The 20009-nt window shown below is 48.9% G+C and overlaps 1 pseudogene; it reads left to right on the top strand.

Moving 5' to 3' along the window:
• Window positions 1–1682: 1682 nt before the first annotated feature.
• On the top strand, window positions 1683–1888 carry LOC142261455 (U2 spliceosomal RNA; annotated as a pseudogene).
• Window positions 1889–20009: the final 18121 nt, after the last annotated feature.

Raw genomic sequence — 20009 nt, 5'->3', positions numbered from 1 at the left:
TGAACTCGCAGAGACCCATCGGGGTGGCAAAGGCGGTCTTCTCCCGGTCTGCCTCAGCAACGGACACTTGCCAATAGCGACTAGTGAGATCAAGGGTAGAAAAATAATTTGCAGTTCTCAATGCAGCTAGCTATTCCTCAATACAGGGGAGTGGTGCTGTCCTTCTTCTTTAACAGGACCAACGGAGCTGCCCAGAGGCTACAACTGTCACGGATAACCCCAGCCTCCTTCATGTTGCTCAACATGTCCTTGGTACATTGGTAATGTGCAGGTAGTTTTGGCTTATATCTCTCTTTGATGGGTGGGTGTGCACTTGTGGGGATGTAGTGTTTGACCCCTTTTATTCTTCAAAAGTCTAGCGGATGTTTGCTGAAGACTTGCTCGTATTCTTGCACTAGCCTGTAGACCCCCTTCTTGTGATGTGAAGGTGTGGAGTCAGTGCCTACGTGTAATTCCTTACACCACTCCTCTGGCTGACTTGGTGAGCTGTCACTGAATGGGTGGGCTGAAGCAATGGTGGATGCTGCTGTTTGGATAGCATGTGTATCTACTGAGAACAGCTTATCAATGGTGGCAAATCGGAGCAGCTTAATCTCTTGCTCTCCGCAGTTCAACACTCTCATGGGCACTCTTCCCTTCCTTATTAATGAATAAAACTATGATGTAAATAGCATATAGATACCCCACAAATGCAGATAAAAGTAGGTTATGGGAAAAGGGGGAAGAGAGAAACAGGAAAATAGTGGAATAAAGTATACCTTCCAGGTGGGAGAGGAAATGGCAGCACAGCCAGTGGAGGTGAAGCAAGGGGAGCCTGCAACTAAAGAGTTGAGAGCGTTATCACATGGTGACTGAGCCTGATTGTAACGCCAGCATAGAGGTGCCGATCCTGTCTTACCTGCGTTGGTGTAGAAGTGGGTGTCCTGTGGTGGAGTCAGCTATGTGCAGTGGTGGCCGTGGGTTCTTTTATGTGCGACCGTAGTAATAGCTGCGCCCACTTCCTGTATGGGAGTGGAATGCAGTGAGGGTAATGGAACGCACGCCTGCGCATTTGTGTTTAACGTCGCGCATGTGCAGAACGGAGAAAAGGCTGCGCTCACTTCCTAATGAAAGGGAGTGAGACGCATCTGGGAAGGGAAGGGAAAAGATTAGGGTTTGGGGATGATGAAAGGGCTTTCTACGGGCAAGGATGGCAAAGGGTGGCAGTGACGGAAAGTCAGGCAGCCTGTCCTGTCCTGTCCTGTCCGTCCGTCTTTTTGTATCATGAATTGGAAAGACTGCAAGGGGGAGGGGAGGTGCTTGTGTCCAAAAGGAGGAGTTATTCAGATTCATTGCAGTGGGCGGCGGCTGCAAAAAGCACCATTCTTCTTGTTTTTGCTCTGCAAAACAGCCTTTTCAAGGGTTGGCTTGGGTGACAAAATGTCTTCTGTAGGCGTGGGTTTGTCTCCCTCTCCCTAAGATGTGTCCGGTATAGGCCAGGGTGCCACTCAAGGCCGTAACCAATTCGGGTTATAGCTTCTCGGCCTTTTGGCTAAGATCAAGTGTAGTTTCGGAGGACGCTACCTTGGTCGGTACTGGAAGGTGCCTGGGATTGCACGTCTGCCGGCCTTGAGGAAGTGTGTGCGCCTTCTGGTGACACATAGCCCTCTTGTGCCTGGACGGTTCCCAGGCAACGGGAGGCGATCACCTTTGTTATTTTGAAGTCCTACTGATAAACAGAAAAAAAAAAAATTAAATCTGTTCTTATCAGTTTAATATCTGATACGTCCCCTCTCTGGGGACCATATATTAAATGGATTTTTAGAACAAGGAGATGGAAAAAATCTTGCTCTGTCCACTGCACGCATTGACCTGGTATTGCAGTACCTCCAGGACCGGTGCACCCCTTCTTAACCCAGTTTCCAAAAGCAGAACTCAATTCACCTGATTCAAATGAGCTCCATTAGTGAATTGAAAGAAAGCAAAAACTTTATATGCACCTCAATTTGGCCAATTCACTTTTCACACTTTCACCCTTTTTTTTATCTTTCACACCTTTTACTTGCTTTATTGATGCAAAAAGCTGTGCTAAATAGCAAACTCATCTCCACTCAACTTGACCAACTCTGCTATGTCCCGTGCAGTATCTTATTCTCAGTCTTATCTAGATCATTTGCAATTGAATAGAATAGATCCCTTTTAACTGCTTATGACTGTGTAAAATATGTAGTTTTACTGGGCTGGGATGAGAGAATCCATTGAAGCATGCTGTAGGGATTGTGGTTCCTGTGTGCTAAGAAGAGAGGCTGGCACCAGCCAGAAAGCCCCATTGCAGCCAATAATCACTTAATAACTTTTTCAACTTGTCATCATATGGGAGGCCTTCCATTCCTTGTAGTAGTCTAGTTGCCCACCTTTTAACTGACTCTAACTTCTGAATGTCCTTATTAAAATGTGGAGCCCAAAACTGGTTCCCATATTCCAGATGTAGCCTTACAAGTGATTTATAGAGGTGTAACAATACGTTGGGATCACGGGATCTAATCTCCCTTTTTATACACCCTAAAATCTTGTCCCAAGCAGCATTCCATCAGCCTCTGGAAGGTTCCTGGCGCATTGCACAGCTCGAAGGGCATGCTTTTGAACTCGCAGAGACCCATAGGGGTGGCGAAGGCGGTCTTCTCCCGGTCTGCCTCAGCAACGGACACTTGCCAATAGTGACTAGTGAGATCAAGGGTAGAAAAATAATTTGCAGTTCTCAATGCAGCTAGCGATTCCTCTATACGGGGAGTGGTGCCATCCTTCTTTTTTAACAGGATCAACAGAGCTGCCCAAAGGCTACAACTGTCACGGATAACCCCAGCCGCCTTCATGTTGCTCAACATGTCCTTGGTACACTGGCAATGTGAAGGTGGTATTGGCTTATAGCTCTCTTTGATGGGTGGGTGTGCACCTGTGGGGATGTGGTGTTGGACCCCTTTTATTCCCCCAAAATCTAGCGGCCTTCCCACCGGTAACCCGCTCCCCAGCTTGGATGGATGCTGAGGGAGCCCCTTTTGCCCGCAGGCTCTGGCCCTGGGAACTGTAGCCTTGGCGGTGACTGTGCTTCCCTCTACGGTGTGAGCTGTTGCCTTCAATCGGGTCTTGACTGCTGGGAAACCCTGGAGGTTCCTGTCGCTAACGGATTTGACCGGTTTTACGGCGACTCCTAGCCTGGTCGGGGTCCGTAGGCCCTGCCGGATGGTGCTGGCTTCTCTTCACTCCCCGATCTGGTACCGGCGGGCCACCGCCCATCCCCGGTCCGTACGGTTCACTCCAATCAGCCTCTCCTGCAGAAGGTCACCACCATCTGCCAACCTTGCTGAGTGCCCGGGCCACACACCCGGACACGGTCAGTCTCCTTTCCTCTTCACTTCTCTAACTCCAAAACTGATCTCTAATCTGACTCCTTTTCCCGCCTCCAGGACTGTGAACTCCTCGGTGGGTGGGATCAACCGCCTGGCCCACCCCCTGGTGTGGACATCAGCCCCTGGAGGAAGGCAACTAGGATTTGTGTTTAGCTTCGGTGTGCCTAGCCGGAGTGTAGAGTGTGTTGGTGTAGTACCTGTGACGACCTGGCTTGTCCAGGGCGCCACATTCCCCTATAGTAAAATGCAGACCGTCCGCGGGCTGCCCGTCCATCAGCGGTTTTATTTTCACAACTGAAAAAGAATAAAACGGTAAAACATGTAAAAGCATCATAAACATTTTACAACGGTACAGCTTCCGCTCTTCTCCCACCCAAACAACCTGGCCCTGATGCTGCCCCTAAGAAGCGGGCAGCACCCCTTGACCCCAGTCCAGCACCAAGTTGCCCGAGCGGGTTCTGTCTCTTTCAGGGGGCCCACGTCCAAGGGGACCCCTGAACCCCCGGAGGATCGCCACCGGTTACGGTAGTGGCGGGCCTAGGCTATCCCTTTCCTCCAGGCCCATCCTCCCAAATCAGCCTCTCCGGAGGCGGGTAACGGTGTCAAGCCAACAAACATTTTTATTTACATTGCACTAAGTTTGTGGTTGCCCTGCAAGTTCTCGGGCTTGTCCGTAAGCAGTTCCTTACGCAATGGTTGCACAGTCCCTACGGGGACAACAGTTGCCGGCAACGGCCGGTTTAATCACGGTTCAATCAGGTAAACTTCTTTGGTTGATCATCTTTACTTATCATTTAAAACTTTCAAACTGGTACACTCAACACATAAAGCCCCCCCTTTTAAAGAGTAGTTTCCCTGTACCTAAGTGGGGGTCTACCTAGGTTGGGGCGAGTGGACCTTCGGGGTCCGGTGTCAGTGGTGACAGGCAGTGGGGCAGAGGGAACAGTCAGTTCCTCCTCCCTGCTATCATGTGGGGCAGGCGGAGGCGTAGGGGAGCTGGGTACAGGTACATCCCTGGGCACTGGCTCGCGGTTAACCGTTTCCATCATTTCTTCATCCACGGGTTGTGGGAACAGTATCACTGGAAGGATCACCGCACCGTTCTGTGTAGGCCAGTCTGCTGGAAAATCACCCATCATGGTGTGGATTACCTCTTTTTCCTTCTCCACTGGACTGGGAACTGGAGCCTCATCCGTTACTCTCAATGCTGGTGGGCACTTCTTCAGGTGGTCTCGGGAAACCGTGGCCAAAGTCCCCCCCTGGTCACGGCTGATCTGGTAGGCCTTCCCATTCTCCCATCCTGTGGGCTGGACTACATACGGGGTTTTTTCCCATTGATCATCCAGCTTGTGGGCCCTTCTTTTCCGCTTCAGCACTACATCCCCAGGTTGGAAGGAACCGGCAGGCGCCTTCTTGTTGAAGCACTGCTCCTGTTGTCCCCGACTCTGGCACAAGTTCTTTTCAACATACTCCTGGACCTGTCGGTACTGTGTCCTCCGCCGAGTGTCCCATTCAGCTGTCGACAGGAGTGCTTCTGAAGCTTCCAAGCCCATTTCCAGATCCACTGGTAGCCGGCCGGGACGAGCTCTCATCAGGTATGCTGGAGTGCATTTCGTAGAGCTGGAAGGGATGTTGTTGTACATATCGACCAGGTCAGGTAGCTTCTCCAGCCACAGGTTCCGCTCTTCCAGTGGTAACGTCTTGAGGAGGCCCAGGACCAAGTGGTTCATCTTTTCACAAATGCCATTGGTTTGGGCGTGGTAAGGCGTGGTCCGGATTTTCTTGCAGCCGTACAACTGGCAGAATTCCTGGAATACCTCTGCTTCAAAGGCCGGACCCTGGTCGGTAAGCACCCTCTCCGGGTACCAATGCGGTCAACAGAAATAAGCCTGGAAAGCCTTAGCAGCGGTGCGGCCGGTTAAGTCCTTAACTGGGACAACCACCAGGAACCTCGAGTAGTGGTCTACGATGGTCAGAGCGTAGGTGTACCCACTTCGGCTGGGGGTGAGCTTTACATGGTCAAGGGCAACCAGCTCCAGCGGTTGGTGTGTAATGATCGGGTGTAGGGGTGCCTTCTGGCTGGCCTCGTCCTTCCTTCTCAATGCGCAAGGGCCACATTCTCGGCACCAGGCCTCCACAGATTCCCGCATTCCACTCCAATAGAACCGCTCTCTTAACAACATCTCTAGCTTCTTCCACCCGAAGTGCACTGCACCATCATGGTATGCTTGCAGGACGGTGGGCACGTTAGCCTGGGGAATCACCAGCTGGCGGATCTTCTCGTGAGTCTTTGGATTAATCAGCTCGCGATACAACTTCCCCTGGTGTAGGTATAGCCGGGTCCGTTCTTGCCACAGACGTTGGGCTTCGGCAGGGGCAGCAGGGTCTATCCCAGCAGAACCCTGTTCCACTAGAGTCTTGACCAGGCGGACAGCAGGTGCCTGGTCCTGAGCTTCCTGCCAGTCCTGTCGGGGCAGCGGATCCAGGTTCACCCGTTGTTGGTAGACGTGCACCTTCTCAGTGAATGGCCAGTGAAATGCAGGCAACTCGATCTCTTCGAGGTCATCATCCTCTGGCCCCTCTTCCGACAGGTGGGGCATCCGGGAGAGTGCATTGGCATTGACGTTGGTACGGCCGGCCCGGTACTTGATGGTGAAATCGTAGTTGGCTAACCTGGTCACCCATCGCTGCTCCAATGCGCCCAGCTTGGCCGTATCTAGATGGGTCAGCAGGTTATTGTCTGTGTACGCGGTGAACTTGGCTGCTGCCAGGTAATGGCGGAACCGCTCGGTGATAGCCCACACCAGTGCCAAGAGCTCAAGCGTGAAGGAGATGTAGTTCTCAGGGTTCCTCTCAGTCGGTCGGAGTTTTCGGCTAGCATAAGCTATTACCTTTTCCCTTCTGTCTTGGACCTGGGATAGAACAGCCCCCAAGCCCACATTGCTGGCGTCGGTGTAGAGGATGAATGGGCGGCTGTAGTCAGGGTACGCTAGGATTTCCTCTCCGGTCAGGGCTGTTCTCAGCTGGCGGAAGGATTCCTCATGCTTTTCTTCCCACACCAATGGGGCTACTAGGGATCTACCACCCTTGGTCTGTCCTACGAGGAGGTCTTGCATGGGGGCAGCCATCTTTGTGTACCCCTTAATGAAGCGACGGTAATATCCCACCAGGCCCAGAAACTGCCTCACTTCCCTCACTGTGGTCGGTCTCGGCCAGTCTTGGATGGCGGTGATCTTCTCGGGGTTGGGGGCGACACCTTCCGCACCAACCACATGTCCTAGGTACTGCACTCTGGGTTTCAGCAGATGACACTTTGAGGGCTTCAACTTCATCCCATACTTGGCAAGGGACGCGAACACCTCGGCTAGGTGCTCCAGGTGGGCTTCATACGTCTGTGAGTACACAATCACATCATCCAAGTACAGCAAAACGGTCCCATAGGCAGTCTTCTCTCGGTCTTCCGGTGCCACGGCCACCTGCCAGTACCCGCTGGTGAGGTCAAGGGTGGAGAAGTAGTTAGCGGTTCTCAGCGAGGCCAGGGACTCTTTGATGCGGGGCAGAGGGTAAGCATCCTTATGCGTTATCTGGTTAATCTTCCGGTAATCCACACACATCCGCATGGTGCCATCCTTCTTCTTAACCAGCACCAACGGAGCGGCCCAGGGACTACAGCTGTCCCTAATAACCCCTGCCTCCTTCATGTTCCTCAACATGTCTTTGGCGCATTGGTAGTGCGCAGGGGGAATAGGCCTGTATCTCTCTTTAATAGGGGAGTGTGTACCGGTAGGGATGTGGTGTTGAACCCCTTTAATCTGCCCAAAATCTAGAGGGTGCTTGCTAAAAACCCGCTCATACTCCTGTACCACCCGGTATACCCCTTCCTTGTGGTGTATGGGGGTATCATCAGTGCCGACATGTAGCTCTCGATACCACTCGCCTAACTCCCCCAGGGATGAGTGGGAACCGGCAGCAGGCGGTGTGACCGGGGGAACGGCTTCATGGATCGTGTGGGGATCTAGAGTGAGCAATTTGGCAAGGGTAGCGTACCGGGTGGTGCATGAATGCACACATATTGGTTTTATAATCTTATTGTATTACTTTATATTCTTATTTCACTTGTGCATATCTCCACCATAATCCTGGCTAAGAAATATAGCTTTTTTTGGGGTACACAGGTAGTAAGGTCTTCTTTCTATTTCTTTAGGGGTGATATAGCCTGGTGGAACTCTAGACCTCTAACATTATATATGCACCCTTTTTCTTTATGGTTCTTGGACACCTTATAACATTCTTCCATACATATATATCTTTCTCATAAATTATAAATAATTAGGCATTTTTATATATTTTATTTACATTTTCATAAATAACTTTTTACAAAGCATGGGGGACATTCTCACATACATATAATTTTCATGTACGCATTCTGAAAATTTACGCATAAACCGTACACACTCCTTTTTGTAACAATTTCTATAACTCATTCGCTGAACTCTCATCCCGGATATTCATTCTTACACCGAATTTCCTGTTATAACACAACATTCATGATTTTTATTCAATTTATTTTTATTTTTTAGGTTTATTAGTAGTGATGAGCGAGTACTAAAAAGCTCGGGTGCTCGAAGCTCGGGCCGAGCCTCCCAAGATACTCGTGTACTCGGCCCGAGCACCGAGCCCAATGTTATCCTATGGGAGACCCGAGTATTTTTGTGAAATGACCACCGGCAGCATGTAGAAACCCTAAAAATGGCACAAAAGTCTCCGAAGAGTGCTCAAATGACATGGCAACAGCATGGGGAAGACCCCTTGAAGCATTTATCACTCAAAAGTCACAGCTGTGAATAATTTTGTCCGCGTTTTACGCCATTTTTACGGACTCACCAGAAAACCTTCCAAAATGACACCAAAATGATTTTTCATAGCGGAAATGTTAAGGGCACATACCCAATAGTGAGATAGAGCTAATGTATGTTACTTTTTGAGATCAATACATGAAAGATTTTACGTAAAACATTGTGTGGCACTCCGATGTCCCTGAGAAGAGACGTACATAAAGGCCTCTGAGTCTAATGTGCCCATTTTGAGGAACTGAGTCTTTGTAGTATTTTCCTTTGCCAGGGCAGTCCAAAATTGTGAGGTTCACCAATGCCCCTGCATACAGACGTGCATGATGGCCTGTAAACCTGAAGTGCCCATTGTAAGGAAGTGGGTCTATTGTAGTATAGCCCTTAGGCAGGGCAGCCAAAAATTGGGAGGCTCCACGTTGTCCCTGGATAGAGACGTGCATGAGGGCCTCAAAACATTAAGTGTCCAGTGTCAGGAAGTGGGTGTATTATAGTATAGCCCTTAGGCAGGGCAGCCAAAAATTGGGAGGCTCCACGTTGTCCCTGGATAGAGACGTGCATGAGGGCCTGTAAACCTGAAGTGCCCATTGGAAGGAAGTGGGTCTTTTGTAGTATAGCCCTTTGGCAGGGCAGCCAAAAATTGGGAGGCTCCACGTTGTCCCTGGATAGAGACGTGCATGAGGGCCTGTAAACCTGAAGTGCCCATTGGAAGGAAGTGGGTCTTTTGTAGTATAGCCCTTTGGCAGGGCAGCCAAAAATTGGGAGGCTCCACGTTGTCCCTGGATAGAGACATGCATGAGGGCCTCAAAACATTAAGTGTCCATTGTCAGGAAGTGGGTGTATTATAGTATAGCCCTTAGGCAGGGCAGCCAAAAATTGGGAGGCTCCACGTTGTCCCTGGATAAAGACGTGCATGAGGGCCTGTAAACCTGAAGTGCCCATTGGAAGGAAGTGGGTCTTTTGTAGTATAGCCCTTTGGCAGGGCAGCCAAAAATTGGGAGGCTCCACGTTGTCCCTGGATAGAGACGTGCATGAGGGCCTCAAAACATTAAGTGTCCATTGTCAGGAAGTGGGTGTATTATAGTATAGCCCTTTGGCAGGGCAGCCAAAAATTGGGAGGCTCCACGTTGTCCCTGGATAGAGACGTGCATGAGGGCCTCAAAACATTAAGTGTCCATTGTCAGGAAGTGGGTGTATTATAGTATAGCCCTTAGGCAGGGCAGCCAAAAATTGGGAGGCTCCACGTTGTCCCTGGATAGAGACGTGCATGAGGGCCTCAAAACATTAAGTGTCCATTGTCAGGAAGTGGGTCTTTTGTAGTATAGCCCTTTGGCAGGGCAGCCAAAAATTGGGAGGCTCCACGTTGTCCCTGGATAGAGACGTGCATGAGGGCCTCAAAACATTAAGTGTCCATTGTCAGGAAGTGGGTGTATTATAGTATAGCCCTTAGGCAGGGCAGCCAAAAATTGGGAGGCTCCACGTTGTCCCTGGATAGAGACGTGCATGAGGGCCTCAAAACATTAAGTGTCCATTGTCAGGAAGTGGGTCTTTTGTAGTATAGCCCTTTGGCAGGGCAGCCAAAAATTGGGAGGCTCCACGTTGTCCCTGGATAGAGACGTGCATGAGGGCCTCAAAACATTAAGTGTCCATTGTCAGGAAGTGGGTGTATTATAGTATAGCCCTTTGGCAGGGCAGCCAAAAATTGGGAGGCTCCACGTTGTCCCTGCATAGAGACGTGCATGAGGGCCTCAAAACATTGTTCCCATTGCAAAGGAGCGGGTCTCCTGTTGTTGTAATGTCCATTCTGCAAAGAATGGGTGAAAAAATTTACCACTGGGGGTATACCTGAAACAAAGGCCTAACTCTTGTAACGGTCATCATGGTGGCGCATGAGGAGAAGGAGGAGCAGTCCAGCGATTATCCAAAGTCCAGAAGTGTGTACCCATGGGTGACTGGAGGTACATGGCAAATTCCCGTTACAAACTTTAAATTCCGCTCTCATTTGCTGGTGGTGTGGTGAAGTCTGGCCCAATCCAACCCTTGTTCATCTTGATCAGAGTCAGCCTGTCAGCATTTTCAGTTGACAGGCGGGTGCGTTTATCTGTAATGATTCCACCTGCGGCACTAAAAACACGCTCTGACAAAACGCTAGCGGCAGGGCAGGCCAGGACTTCCAAGGCGTAGAGAGCCAATTCATGCCACGTGTCCACCTTGGATACCCAATAATTGTAAGGCACAGAGGAATGTCGGAGTACAGTTGTTCGATCTGCAAGGTACTCCTTGAGCATCTGGGCAAACTTAGGATTTCTTGTGGCACTACCCCGCACCTCAGGGGCTGTGGTACGTGAGGGGCTGAGAAAACTGTCCCACATCTTAAAGACTGTTCCCCTACCTCTGGCGGATTGGACTTGTGCCTCTCTCGGCTGTACGCCTTGGTTGTCCACTGATTCCTGACCTATGCCGCTAGCGTTTTGTGAGGGGAATGCTTTGCCTACTTCCGTGACTATGGCCTTCCGGAACTGCTGCATTTTGGTTGACCTCTCCGCCTCGGGAATAAGAGACATAAAGTTCTCCTTGTAGCGTGGGTCTAACAGTGTTACCAACCAGTAATGATTGTCGGCCAAGATGTTCTTAACGCGAGGGTCACGAGACAGGCAGCTTACCATAAAGTCAGCCATGTGCGCCAGACTCTTAACAGCCAGGACTTCAGTAGCCTGACCAACACGTTGACTGAACATGCTGTCCTCCTCCTCCTCCTCCTCCTCCTCCTCATCTACCCTGTCCTCTGGCCAGCCACGCTGAACCGAGGATATGACTGGTGTGCATGTCATATCCTCAATTTGGCCGGAGATTTGCTCCATGTCTTCATCCTCCTCCTCGTCATAGTCCTCCACTGCACGTTGTGATGAGACGAGGCTGGGCTGTGTGTTATCACCCACACCCACTACTGTTTCTTGCTGCAACTCATCGCGCTCCGCCTGCAATGCATCATGTTTGGTTTTGAGCAGAGACCGTTTTAGAAGGCAGAGTAGCGGTATGGTGACGCTAATAATGGCGTCATCACCACTCACCATCTTGGTGGAGTCCTCAAAGTTTTGGAGGATGGTACATAGGTCGGACATCCATCTCCACTCCTCAGGTGTTATGTGTGGAGTTTGACCCATTTCCCGACGGCTTAGGTGATGCAGGTGCTCAACAACTGCCCTCTTCTGCTCACATATCCTGACCAACATGTGCAGAGTTGAATTCCAACGCGTGGGGACATCACACACCAGTCTGTGAGCCGGAAGATGCAAACTGCGCTGAAAGCCGGCAAGGCCGGCTGAAGCAGTAGGTGACTTTCGAAAATGTGCAGACAGGCGGCGAACTTTTACCAGCAGATCAGACAGCTCTGGGTATGACTTTAGAAACCGCTGAACCACGAGGTTGAGCACATGGGCCACGCATGGAACATGTGTCAGCTGGCCTCGCCTCAAAGCCGCCACCAGGTTCCGGCCATTGTCACACACGACCTTTCCTGGCTTTAGGTTCAGAGGTGTGAGCCAGTGATCTGCCTGCTGTTTCAGAGCTGTCCACAGCTCTTCTGCATTGTGGGGTTTGTCACCTATGCAGATTAGCTTCAGCACAGCCTGTTGCCGCTTCGCCGAGGCAGTGCTGCAGTGCTTCCAGCTTGGGACTGGTGTGGAGGGTACAGTGGATGAGGATGCGCAGGAGGAGGAGGAGGCTGAAGAGCATGACATTCCGGAGCTGTAGAGTGTGGGTGAAACACTGACTGAGGTAGGGCCTGCAAACCTTGGTGTGGGAAGGACGTGTTCCGTCCCTCGCTCAGACTGGGTCCCAGCTTCCACAATATTAACCCAGTGTGCCGTCAACGAGATGTAGCGGCCTTGCCCACAAGCACTTGTCCACGTGTCTGTGGTTAGGTGGACTTTGGGTGAAACAGCGTTGTTCAGGGCACGTGTGATGTTTTGTGACACGTGGTTATGCAACGCGGGGACGGCACACCGGGAGAAATAGTGGCGGCTGGGGACCGAGTAACGTGGGACAGCTGCCGCCATCAGGTCGCGGAATGCTTCTGTCTCCACCAGCCTAAAAGGCAACATTTCCAGCGCAAGCAGTCGCGAAATGTTAGCATTTAGAACTGTGGCATGTGGGGTGTTGGCAGTGTATTTGCGCCTGCGTTCAAAGGTTTGCTGAATGGATAACTGAACGCTGCGCTGGGACAAGGACGTGCTTGATGATGGTGTTATTTCTGAGTAGGCAACTGCAGGTGCAGGACCGGAGGAGGCTTGTTCGCAGGCAGCATGGACAGGGGATTGGCTCGCATGCACAACCAGCGAAGACGTAGCAGTGACATTAGCAAGCACTGCTCCTCGACTCTGTTGTACTTCCCACAAAGTCGGGTGCTTGGCTGACATGTGCCTGATCATGCTGGTGGTGGTCAGGCTGCTAGTTTTGGTACCCCTGCTGATGCTGGCACGGCAGGTGTTGCAAATGGCCTTTTTAGAATCATCTGGATCCAACTTAAAAAACTGCCAGACTCGGGAAGACCTAACATTTGTACAGGCACCTTGTGTCGTGTTGTTGTTCCGGGGAATGGTTGCCTGACTTCTGCCTGGAGCCACCACCCTGCTTCTTACTGCCTGTTGGGATGCTACGCCTCCCTCCCCCTGTGCACTGCTGTCCTCGCTCTGCATATCCTCCTGCCAGGTTGGGTCAGTTACTGGATCATCCACCACGTCGTCTTCCTCTTCCGCACCCTGCTCCTCCTCCTGACTTCCTGACAATTGTGTCTCATCATCGTCCACCCCTTGTTGAGACACGTTGCCAACTTCGTGAGAACGTGGCTGCTCAAATATTTGGCCATCTGTACATACGATCTCCTCATGACCCACTTCAACATGAGCTGGCGAGAGGCCAGAATGTGCGAATGGAAACGTGAACAGCTCTTCCGAGTGTCCAAGTGTGGGATCATTAATGTCCGAGGACGTGTACTCAGCCTTGTGGTAGGAAGGAGGATCAGGTTCTGAAATGTGCGGTGCAGTATCACGGCTACTGACACTTGACCGTGTGGAAGACAGAGTGTTTGTGGTGGTGCCAATCTGACTGGAAGCATTATCCGCTATCCAACTAACAACCTGTTGACACTGGTCTTGGTTCAAGAGCGGTGTACTGCTGCGGTCCCCAAGAATTTGGGACAGGACGTGCGAGCGACTAGATGTGGCCCTTTGTTGTGGCAAAATTAGAGCTTGCCCACGACCTCGGCCTCTGCCTGCACCACCATCACGTCCACTTCCTTGTTCCTTGCCAACGCCCTTGCGCATTTTGCAATGCTGTGCTGACGTGTATTCACTAGACTTGGGCGTTATATCAAAGTTTGTGCAAATTGTGCACCTGTACGCTGCCACCGACAGGCACACACGTGCGGTTTTTAAATGCAAGCACGGACGCACTAAGAACCTAACAGGTTTTAGGAGCAAAAATTAATGATGAGAACTCTGACACTATCAGCCACTGCTGACTGACGTGTATTATACACTACACTTGTGCGTTATATAATAGTTTGGTAAAAACGCACACAAGTGCACCTGTACGCTGCCACCGACAGGCACACACGTGCGGTTTTTAAATGCAAGCACGGACGCACTAAGAACCTAACAGGTTTTAGGAGCAAAAATTAATGACGAGAACTCTGACACTATCAGCCACTGCTGACTGACGTGTATTATACACTACACTTGTGCGTTATATAATAGTTTGGTAAAAACGCACACAAGTGCACCTGTACGCTGCCACCGACAGGCACACACGTGCGGTTTTTAAATGCAAGCACGGACGCACTAAGAACCTAACAGGTTTTAGGAGCAAAAATTAATGACGAGAACTCTGACACTATCAGCCACTGCTGACTGACGTGTATTATACACTACACTTGTGCGTTATATAATAGTTTGGTAAAAACGCACACAAGTGCACCTGTACGCTGCCACCGACAGGCACACACGTGCGGTTTTTAAATGCAAGCACGGACGCACTAAGAACCTAACACAGGTTTTAGGAGCAAAAATTAATGACGAGAACTCTGACACTATCAGCCACTGCTGACTGACGTGTATTATACACTACACTTGTGCGTTATATAATAGTTTGGTAAAAACGCACACAAGTGCACCTGTACGCTGCCACCGACAGGCACACACGTGCGGTTTTTAAATGCAAGCACGGACGCACTAAGAACCTAACAGGTTTTAGGAGCGACAATTGCTGAGAAGTCTGACACTATCAGGACTGTTTTAGACTGTGTACACCAGCCCCAGATATGATGAAGGCTGGTATACGGTCACCACTAGGAATGGCTATATACCCTGCCTGCCTGCCTGCCTGCCTGTATACTGCTACAATAGTCCTGACAAGGACTCTTTTGGTCACTAGCCTGTATTCCAACCTGGCTATACCCTGCCTGTATACAGCAACAATAGTCCTGAGAAGGACTCTGCTACTGTACTCCGACCTGGCTATACCCTGCCTGCCTGTATACAACTAGAATAGTCCTGAGAAGGACTTTTGGTCACACTGTTTGCAGCCCTGCTACGGAAATAGCTATAAAGGGCCGCAAACCTTTCCCTGAAGTAGCGACCCTCTCCCTGCACTGACTGTCTGGATAGCTGTGAGCAGAGCACAGCGCGCCCGCCGGTATAAAGGCTCGGTCACGCTGTGCAGGCCGGCCAATCACTGCAATTCCACAACTAACAGGGCTGTGGCATTGCAGTGGTCTGCCAGCCAATCCCTGCATGAGGGCTGGCTCTCAAAAGAGCGCCAACATGCAGGGATGAAGACCACGAGTACAGCACGAGTATCGCGAGATTACTCGGTCCCCGTCGAGTAGACCGAGTACAGTGATACTCGTGCGAGTACCGAGTAGTAACAAGCATGCTCGCTCATCACTATTTATTAGTAAAATGGCTTACACTCCCCTTTTTTCCACTTTTTTCTTCACTACTTTTATAAAGAAATTTTTCCTTTCTTTATTCTTAATGCAATTTTATATAGCAACACCACCATTTTTTGCCACGAACATAATTTTTCTTGTCCGTCATCCCGTTCACCCTTACAGGGTTGTGGACAGATGCACTTGTCACTACACTTCTAAGACTCAATACAGGGTCTGGAGCTCAATGCTCCCTTTTTGGTTTTTTTTTCTTCTTTTTTTTCTTTTTTTCATTTTGTCCTTCTTCTTCTTCTTTTTCTGATTTTTGTCTCAAAAAGCTGATGAAATTTGAAACACTATACCCCAGTGATTTTATAAATGTTTCTCAATATATCACTTGAGAACTTTTATGGCCGGTATTGTAACAGTTGACCATCCCGGCAGTATTTGAAATACAGCAGTCAGTCCTCTGACGTAGCTCCATATGTGTATATATAGAGGTTCTTCCTCCTTTGATTGCATACTGTTCTTTTTTTGCCCTGATGAAGGAGACAGTGATCTCTGAAACACATTGACCGGAAAAAAGAATAAAGAGATGAAATAATTAACATCAGTTTCCTTTGGTGACAGCGCGGCACGCACCCGATTTTCCTCCTATACGTTATTGCTCTTCTACTAGGGGCTGCGGCTGTCGCCATTTGTAACGTGCATTTAGGGGTTGTGACTGGCACAACCTTAATAGGTGAGTGCAACTACTATTAATTATTTGTTACCTTACCAGGTAAGACCCTAATTTGTGCGTCTGCTCCAGAGTTATTTCCCTGATTATTAATATCTGACAGGCAGTGATTGATCCTGCATTCTCACCTTCCTCTCTGTTGCACATTCTTATTGTTCCTATATGCTCTCTATTTCCATCAGACTTTTTTTGTCCTTCGGTGGGGCTCTAACATATGTGCACCATTTATTATTTATTTTTATGGATTCCTTTCTTTTTTCATGCTAGCGTTCATTATGCAGTAGTCATTCATGATATATCTTATATTTGTGAATCCATTAGGGCTCTATATGTCTGGTGCATCACATTGGGTCTTTTCAGTGCACAATAGGCACCTTTTTCTGTTATGCTCTGCTGCCACCTTATGGACATCCTATCAGTGATGCCAGAAAAAAATGGACATGTCTCCGTGCAGCAATCACGGACACGCGGGTACGCCGCACGGAGACACGTGCAGTGAAAAATCACTGATGTGTGAGCAGACCCATTCATTATAATGGATCTGCGTATCTCAGTGATTCTGTTATGTTTAAAAAAAAGCACAAACGTACCAGAATCACTGACGTGTGAAACAGGCCTTATAGTGTTTTGATTTATGTATGTATTATACAACTTCTGTGGATCTTGTATGAGTGACTTTTCTTCATTTTATTGGATTGTTTTAAAATATTGAAATAAAGTCACGCTTCCTATGCATCCTTTTGTATTCTGATTGGCTACTATAATACAGTTTTTAGGCACTGAGATCGATACCAGAGGCATGGTCTTCCGCTTACCAGAGGATAAGCTCAAAAGGCTAAGGGACATAATAGAAGGGTTTAGTGCTGTTAATAAGGTGGCATTAAGATAAATGAAATATATCTTCTCGGTCTTCTCGTTTTCTTGCTGAGTTGTGCCAATGGACAGAGTTTTTTCTAGACATTTGCTATTGGAAACTCAGGGAACCAAAGCTCCTGGATAGAGTTGAGCGCGGTTCGTGGTTCGTGGTTCTCCAGTTCTAGGCTCGAGTGATTTTGGGGCATGTTCTAGATCGAACTAGAACTCGAGCTTTTTGCAAAAGCTCGATAGTTCTAGAAACGTTCGAGAACGGTTCTAGCAGCCAAAAAACAGCTAAATCATAGCTTGGTTTCTGCTGTAATAGTGTAAGTCACTCTGTGAATCAAACTATTATCACATTTCAGTGTATAGTGTGCGTGAACAGCGCCTTCAGATCACTGCTGTTTCTATAATGGCGATCGCCATTTTTTTTTTTTTTTTCTTGTCTTCCTTCCCTAAGTGCGCGCGTCTTGTGGGGCGGGCCAGCATGTCAGCCAATCACAGACACACACACAGCTAAGTTGACTTTGAGCCAGAGAAGCAACGGCATGTGTGATAGGATCTGCATGTCACATGTCCCTGCATTATAAAACCGGACATTTTCTTCACGGACGCCATTATCTGCCTTCTGCGTCTTTGGTGTCAGACATCACTGTCGCAGCTCCGTCCTCCTGAGTCCTATAGCCGATACAGCTGTATGCGCTGCATACACAGCGTTAGACAGCATAGGGAGAGCACTTTATAGCAGTCCTTTTAAGGGCTCAAACCGGCAGGGTCAGAGAGCCATAGGTGACAGGTCCTGCAAACAGCAACAGCATCTGTGTAGCCAAGGTCAGGGATTTCCTCCCTGCATTTCACCATTAGGAGGGAATAGAAAGGCAGGCTTCCATTCCTCTACCCAGAGCACCACAATCCTGCCACTGTACCCTCCTGTCCTCTGCACACTCCAACTCATTATAACTAAGCCATTATACTAGCAAACACTCAGTGTACCTAGTGGCATCCTATCTGTGGCTATTGGACTTTGCTATAGTCCCACTAGTGCAAAGACATTTGCAGAGCACGTCTGCCTGCATTGCACACTCCAACTTTTTTAAACTAAGCAATTTTACTAGCAAACACTCAGTGTACCTAGTGGCATCCTATACGTGGCTATTGGACTTTGCTATAGTCCCACTAGTGCCAAGACATTTGCAGAGCGCATCTGCCTGCGTTGCACACTCCAACTAATTTTAACTTAGCCATTATACTAGCAAACACTCAGTGTACCTAGTGGCATCCTATACGTGGCTATTGGACTTTGCTATAGTCCCACTAGTGCCAAGACATTTGCAGAGCGCATCTGCCTGCGTTGCACACTACAACTAATTATAAGTAAGCCATTATACTAGCAAACACTCAGTGTACCTAGTGGCATCCTATCTGTGGCTATTGGACTTTGCTATAGTCCCACTAGTGCCAAGACATTTGCAGAGCGCAGAGCGCATCTGCCTGCGTTGCACACTCCAACTAATTATAAGTAAGCCATTATACTAGCAAACACTCAGTGTACCTAGTGGCATCCTATACGTGGCTATTGGAGCTTGCTATAGTCCCACTAGTGCCAAGACATTTGCAGAGCGCATCTGCCTGCGTTGCACACTCCAACTAATTATAAGTAAGCCATTATACTAGCAAACACTCAGTGTACCTAGTGGCATCCTATACGTGGCTATTGGACCTTGCTATAGTCCCACTAGTGCCAAGACATTTGCAGAGCGCATCTGCCTGCGTTGCACACTCCAACTAATTATAAGTAAGCCATTATACTAGCAAACACTCAGTGTACCTAGTGGCATTCTATACGTGGCTATTGGACCTTGCTATAGTCCCACTAGTGCCAAGACATTTGCAGAGCGCATCTGCCTGCGTTGCACACTCCAACTAATTATAAGTAAGCCATTATACTAGCAAACACTCAGTGTACCTAGTGGCATCCTATACGTGGCTATTGGACCTTGCTATAGTCCCACTAGTGCCAAGACATTTGCAGAGCGCATCTGCCTGCGTTGCACACTCCAACTAATTATAAGTAAGCCATTATACTAGCAAACACTCAGTGTACCTAGTGGCATCCTATACGTGGCTATTGGACCTTGCTATAGTCCCACTAGTGCCAAGACATTTGCAGAGCGCATCTGCCTGCGTTGCACACTCCAACTAATTATAAGTAAGCCATTATACTAGCAAACACTCAGTGTACCTAGTGGCATCCTATACGTGGCTATTGGACTTTGCTATAGTCCCACTAGTGCCAAGACATTTGCAAAGCGCATCTGCCTGCGTTGCACACTCCAACTAATTATAAGTAAGCCATTATACTAGCAAACACTCAGTGTACCTAGTGGCATCCTATACGTGGCTATTGGACCTTGCTATAGTCCCACTAGTGCCAAGACATTTGCAGAGCGCATCTGCCTGCGTTGCACACTCCAACTAATTATAAGTAAACCATTATACTAGCAAACACTCAGTGTACCTAGTGGCATCCTATCTGTGGCTATTGGACTTTGCTATAGTCCCACTAGTGCCAAGACATTTGCAGAGCGCATCTGCCTGCGTTGCACACTCCAACTAATTATAAGTAAGCCATTATACTAGCAAACACTCAGTGTACCTAGTGGCATCCTATACGTGGCTATTGGACTTTGCTATAGTCCCACTAGTGCCAAGACATTTGCAGAGCGCATCTGCCTGCGTTGCACACTCCAACTAATTATAAGTAAGCCATTATACTAGCAAACACTCAGTGTACCTAGTGGCATCCTATACGTGGCTATTGGACTTTGCTATAGTCCCACTAGTGCCAAGACATTTGCAGAGCGCATCTGCCTGCGTTGCACACTCCAACTAATTTTAACTTAGCCATTATACTAGCAAACACTCAGTGTACCTAGTGGCATCCTATACGTGGCTATTGGACTTTGCTATAGTCCCACTAGTGCCAAGACATTTGCAGAGCGCATCTGCCTGCGTTGCACACTCCAACTCATTATAACTAAGTTGCATTGTCAGGGATATTTATTCTTTATTATTCTGCTGTTAATAAAGCTAGACCACCACTGCAATCTTCACCACCTCTCAATTTTTACTACCACATTTTCAGTCCACAATCTTGTCGCAATCAACATGAGTGGCAAAATGACAGATGCTGGTGGAAAGGGGAAGAGGCGTGGTGGAAAAGGCAAAAAAGGTTTTGTCTGTGGGGAAAGTGC

The sequence above is a fragment of the Anomaloglossus baeobatrachus genome, unplaced genomic scaffold (assembly GCF_048569485.1).
Source record: "Anomaloglossus baeobatrachus isolate aAnoBae1 unplaced genomic scaffold, aAnoBae1.hap1 Scaffold_2233, whole genome shotgun sequence".
Taxonomy (NCBI): domain Eukaryota; kingdom Metazoa; phylum Chordata; class Amphibia; order Anura; family Aromobatidae; genus Anomaloglossus; species Anomaloglossus baeobatrachus.
The sequence above is the reverse complement of the archived record's forward strand: the minus strand, read 5'-3'. Positions and strand labels throughout refer to the sequence as shown.